Below are 6,350 nucleotides of genomic sequence, written 5' to 3' on the forward strand. Positions count from 1 at the left end.
TATAGAGGTCTGCAAGTTACAGTCAATCAGATAACAAATGGCATGGTGTTGGGAGGGCTGCCCTCTTATGGTCAGGACAATAGTCCAAATGTGAATCTCTCTCTTTCTGTCTCTCTCTCCCACACTTACACACTCTGGCCCAGCCACAGCGAGACTCCCTGACACAAGGTGTGCAGACAATGTATCTCACAGTAAAGGATAGGGGATTGGTGTCTAAGGCAGCAAGCTGGAAACACAGGCCTTGTGCTTTCCCGCTGGGTTATCTAGAACATATGCATAAGTGGAAGTGAAGTCGCTCAGTCTTGTCCGACTCTTTGTGACCCCATGGACTGTAGCCTACCAGGCTCCTCTGCCCATGGGATTTTCCAGGCAAGAGTACTGGAGTGGGTTGCCATTTGCTTCTCCAGGGATCTTCCCAACCCAGGGATCTAACTCAGGTCTCCCGTGTTGCAGGCAGACACTTTAAGGAGATACCATTTTTCCTTTGTTTTGGCTTCACACAGAATCAAGACAATTTAGAGCTGGAAGGAATTTCAAAAACTAAGCAGTTCAGCACCCAAATGTTTCTCATGAAGGAGCCAAGGCTCAGCACAATGCCCTGGCTCAGCAGAGGGGTGGCAGGACCCCGGGCCCTCAGCCTCTCCTTCTAGACTCTCCTCTCCACCTCCTCAGCCATCTCAGATCCACCTTCTCCTCCAAGCAGCCCGCTGCCTCTTCCCAAAGTACTCTGCTGCTGTTGTTTAGAAGGAAAAGAGCACAGAGGCAACATATTTCTGCTGGTATTTTGGTGCATAGACTCGCTGCTTACGACTAACAAGAGGGCCACTCCTGGCTCACCAAGGGCAATGCCAGCTCTTGTCTTATTAAGGCCAAAGGAGCCCCACCCTGCCCCTTTTTTCATTTGTAAACTAAAACATTTCTGAAAAGGTTCATAACTGTTTTAAAAAAGTTAATTACATGGATTAGTTAATTAAAATAGATTTAATGATTATGAGGTAATGAATCAGATTAAAGATTGCCTAAAAGGAAGGAAGGCTTCCCTGGCAGCTCAGTGGTAAAGAATCTGCCTGCCAGTGCAGGAGATGTAGGTTTGATCCCTGGATCAGGAGGATCCCCTGGAGTAGGAAAGGGCAACCCATTCCAGTATTCTTGCCTGGAAAATCCCATGGGCAGAGGAACTTTGTGGGCTACAGTCCACGGGGTCTCAAAGAGTGGGACACAACTTAGCAACTGAATAATAGCAACAACAACAAAAAGGAAGACAGAAGAATAGACCAGTGCAAATTCAAATTTATTCTGGATTTGGTTAGTAACACAAGTTGATGTTCCATCCATCCATCCAACCAACAAAAGTTTATTCAACCAACATTTCATTCCGAATACTTTTTTGCACATGTTCTAAGTGCTAGTTGAGTATACAAAGTCACAAGAAACACAGTCTAGTTAGGGAGAAAGAAAAGCGTAAGTCGTGATTACACTATGGTATAATAGATATACAATGTACACATATATTTAACATCACATACTGTTGACAAAGGTTTATGCAAGGCTGTTTTTTAAATATTTATTTATTTATTTGGCTGCACTGAGTCTTAGCTGCAGCAAGTGGGATTTTCGTTGCGTCACACAGGGTCTTTTATTGTTCCTGGGCTTAGTTGCTCTGCAGCATGTGGGATCTTAGTTCCCTGATCAGGGATCAAACCAATGTCCTCTATGTTGGAAGGCAGATTTCTTAACCACTGGACCACCAGGGAGAGCTTCCCTAGTAGCTCAGACTAAAGCATCTGCCTGCAATGCAGGAGACCAGGGTTCGATCCCTACATTGGGAAGATCCCCTGGAGAAGAGGATGGCAGCCCACTCAAGTATTCTTTCCTGAAGAATTCCAAGAACAGAGGAGCCTGGTAGGCTTACAATCCATGGAGTCACAAAGAGTCGGACACGACTGAGGGACTAACACACACACGCAATAGGAAGGTCCCCTATGCAAGGCTCTTGGTTGAACGCTATAAAAGACACAATAATAATAGTTCCTGCCCATTAGGAACTTTAATTAGATAGAAACAATAAGACATAAAAAATTCTAATGCAAAGTAGAATGTAGTATCATTTACTCTAATTACTCTATAATTTACAGCATTTTAAAAATTAGGGACAGAAGCTCCCTATAAATACAAAAAAGATGTAGAGTGGCTATTATTATTTTGGAACAGAACAGAAAAAGATCTTGAGGGTCAGAGTATCTCCTGGGTTAAAGATAACAGTCAGCAAAGAGCCCAGCGGCTTATACAAAGAACTTGACTTTTGGATGCCCAAATAAAATGAGTTCAGCAAATATAAATCATAAGGGAATCAGTGCTCTCTAAACTAGGATTGGTCTTCATGACTTAAGGAAAAATTGGAAGAAATAGAGACATTTCATTTCACAAAGGAAAATAAAGAGAGGGTTTCTAATAAAGGTTAAAGTAACACTACTTCACAGACTGAAGGAAAGACAGATGCATGCTTTTTAAAATGCATCTATTTTTATTGGACTATAATTGCTTTACAATGTTGTATTAGTTTCTGCTGTACAACAGTGTGTATCAACTACATGTGTACATATATCCCTTCCCTCTTGAGCCTTTATCCCACCGGCCTTATCCTACTCCTCTAGGTTGTCACAGCACTGAGCTGAGCTTCCTGTGTTTTACGACAGCTTTCCACTCTATTTTACGCATGGTAGTGTATATAAGTCAATGCTACTCTTTTAATTTGTCCCATCCTCTGCTTTCCCTCCATGTCTACAAGTCTGTTCTCTACATCTGCATCTCTATTCCTGTCCTACAAATAGATTAATCAGTACCATTTTCCTAGATTCCATATATATGCCTTGATATACTATATTTGATTTTCTCTTTCTGACTTACTTCACTCTATATGACAAACTCTAGGTCCATCCACATTACTACAAAAGACTTGATTTCATCTTTTTATGGCCAAGTAATACTCCACTGGGCTTCCCAGGTGGCGCTAGTAGTAAAGAATCTGCCTGCCAGTCCAGAAGATGCAAGAGATGTGGATTCAACCCCTAGGTTGAGAAGACCCTCTGCAGAAGAAAATGGTGACCTTCTCCAGTATTCTTGCCTGGAGAATCCCACAAACAGAAGAGCGTGGTGGGCTTCAGTCCATGAGGCTGCAGGAAGTCGGACACAACTGAGTGAGTGAACACACAATGTGCCATTGTATATAGGTACTATATTTTCTTTATCCATTCATCAAGACAGATACATTCTTATTACTAAGTCATAGAGGAGACTTCAGTGAGGAACTTAAGAGTCCCTTCCTGATATCAACTCTTCTTGTCCTTCTTGTAGATTTTTTAAAGGAGGAAGGCATCATCAGCTGAGTGAACTGAGTTTGGATGTGGTCCTTCCTGGTCATTAGGAGACTGACTTCTTAGGTGACTTTCTCCTTCCATTTTTATTTCAGTGTTAGTAAACACTCTAACTGATCCTCCTGTAACTGTTTTTCATTTCACCATGTGAAGAAGAGGAGAACCATTATTGCCAGGTTTTCCCTTGTCCTTCTGTTGAAATCAGCCTTTCCAATGCCTACACTGTAGTTCCTTGAAGGAGATTCACTACTCTGGGCTTACTTACCAATGAAACCAAATCACTGGGTATCAGCCTTCCTCTGTCCCCAGGTACAGTCTTAAAAAGAGTCATCAAGAATTCTTAATTTTCACCTGACCATCAGTTAAGAGACTGAATGCTCTCTCTACCAACTTCTTCAAACCCTTTCCCTTTTGAAATAAACTAATAAAAATAAAGGCAACAATAAAGTGGGAAATAAAAATTCTTCAAGTGAGAAACATAGTAATGCTTTGGTTATAATCCTGCTTTCCATTTTCCACATTCCACAGAACCTAACTTTAATAATATCTTAATTGATTGATTTTGAAATGTTTGTTTATTTCTGTTCTTAATTTTGGCCCACAATCAGTTCTCTAAGTGAATACTTTTCTCCAAATTGTGTTAAGAAAGCGGCTTGACAGGAAGATGAAAATAAAATTTCAAATTTGAACTTAAAATAATTTTGAATTATTTTAAATAATTTAACACTACTTAAGGCATTAAAGATCACATAGGGAGTCATAAAAGTTTTTAAAATGTATAAGTTAAAAAATATGTACATTGCCATGATGAAGTAGTGAAAGCTGGATGATAGAAACAGCACTTAAAAAACGGAAACTGACCTCCACACGTGGAAGCATCTGAACTGAGCAAAACTACCCTTCTCAAACTGTGCTCTTAGCATTTTTTTGTTTTCCTTGACTCATCCCCGTAGCTCATAGGATCTTTGTTCCTAGACCAGGGATTGAACCCAGGCCCTTGGCAGTGAAAGTAGAGTCTTAAGCACTGGACCTCTACTGGAAATTCCCTGGACTTCACTGGGAATCCCCTGATCTCATCAGTTATCTAAGGAGTCATGAATAGATCGTGAAGAAAATACACGTATGGTGGTTTTAAAACATGACTGCCAATGCCTTGGTACTCCTCCCATTGAGAGATGGAGCTTAATTCTCTTCCCTTTGGGTTGTCCTTACTGACTGGGGCTTCCCTTGTGGCTCAGCCAGTAAAGAATCTGCTTGCCATGCAGGAGACCCAGGTTTGATCCCTGGGTCAGGAAGATCCCCTGGAGAAGGGAATGGCTACCCATTCTAGTATTCTTAACTGGGAAATCCCATGGACAGAACAGCCTGGAGGGCTACAGTCTGTGGGCTCGCATACTGACTAGCTTCCAACAAAGAAAGTGTGACGAAAGGAATGCTGAGAGGCTGCTGAGACTCAGTGAGAGCGGTGGTGCCGCTGCTGCCATCTACCTCTCTCCTGGGAGTCTCATCCTCACAACGGAACTGCCATTATGTAAGGAAGCCCAAGCTACATGGAGATGACCCGGGTAGCCAATCTGGCTAATGGCTGGGGTCTGCTTTAAAATGCCTAGAATTTATTTTAACCAGCTATGGTAAGACTTGCAGACACAAAAACAAGTCACTTCATGACCTCACAGCTCCCTGTGAACAGAAGATATGACATATCTCACAGGATAACATGGAAGTCCCAGGAGGCAGAAGGAGTGAGAGGATCATGTGGGCAACAGTCTGTATAGTGGCCTCCACAAGAAGGAGCAGATGAGATGGGGCAAACAGGCTTAGTGGGGCAAACTGGCTAGTTTGAGGACTTTGATGGGTTCTGAGATGTAGGACTTTTCTCTAGTTGTCCAATACTTGCCCCTGGGTGACTAAGGCATGTAGCTAGGGGCCCAGGGTATGAGAGCCCATAAAGGAGGTGGTTGGCTTGCATATGAAAGTCATTTACTCTCTAGGAACCAGCTGACTCTGGGAGGGGCAGTCCCTCTAGGGTCCTCAAGGCCCTGGGTGTCAAAGCATCAGAATAAGAGATATGCTTAACACGTCAGCTGACAGCCAACATCAACTACCAGACCTGTGAATGAGGAAGACTTTGAGATGCTCCAGTCACTGTTGTCTGATCACAGTCACAGGAGAGACCTTGAGTGAGCACTGTCTTCCTGAGCCTGGAAGGATCTTTGTTCCTAGACCAGGGATTGAACCCAGGCCCTTGGCAGTGAAAGTAGGGAGTCTTAAGCACTGGACTGCCACTGGAAATTCCCTGGACTTCCACTCGGGATTCCCTGATTTCATTAGTTATTTAAGGAATCATGAATAGATCATGAAGAAAATACACTTGTGGCAGTTTTAAAACATAGCTGCCAATACCTTGGTACTCCTCCCATTGAGAAATGGAGCTTAATTCTCTTCTTGACACTTTATGTCACTAACGGGTGGTTTGTTAGGTAGCAGTGGATAACCAGAATATCCTGTTTAAGAAACTGATATATATGTGAAATAGACCACCAGTTGAGGTTTAATGCATGAGACAGGGTGCTCAGGGCTGGTGCACTGGAATGACCCTGAGGGCTGGGATGGAGAGGGAGGTGGGAGGGGGTTCAGGATGGGAACATGTGTACACCCATGGCTAATTCATGTCAATATATGGCAAAACCCTCTACAATATTGTAAAGTCATTAGCTTCCAATTAAAATAAATAAATAAATTTAAAAAAAGAAATTGATATTATTGCATAAGGGTTTCCCAGGTGGTACTAGTGGTAAAGAATTCACCTGCCAATGCAGGAGACACAAGAGATGCAGGTTTGATTCCTGGGTTGGGAAGATCCCCTGCAGAAGGGCTCAGCAACCCACTCTAGTATTCTTGTCTGGAGGCTCCCATGGACAGAGGAGCCTTGCAGGGTACAGTCCATAGAGTCACACAGAGTCAGACATGACTGAA

Source organism: Oryx dammah, unplaced genomic scaffold (genome assembly GCF_014754425.2).
Source record: "Oryx dammah isolate SB20612 unplaced genomic scaffold, SCBI_Odam_1.1 HiC_scaffold_21, whole genome shotgun sequence".
NCBI lineage: Eukaryota > Metazoa > Chordata > Mammalia > Artiodactyla > Bovidae > Oryx > Oryx dammah.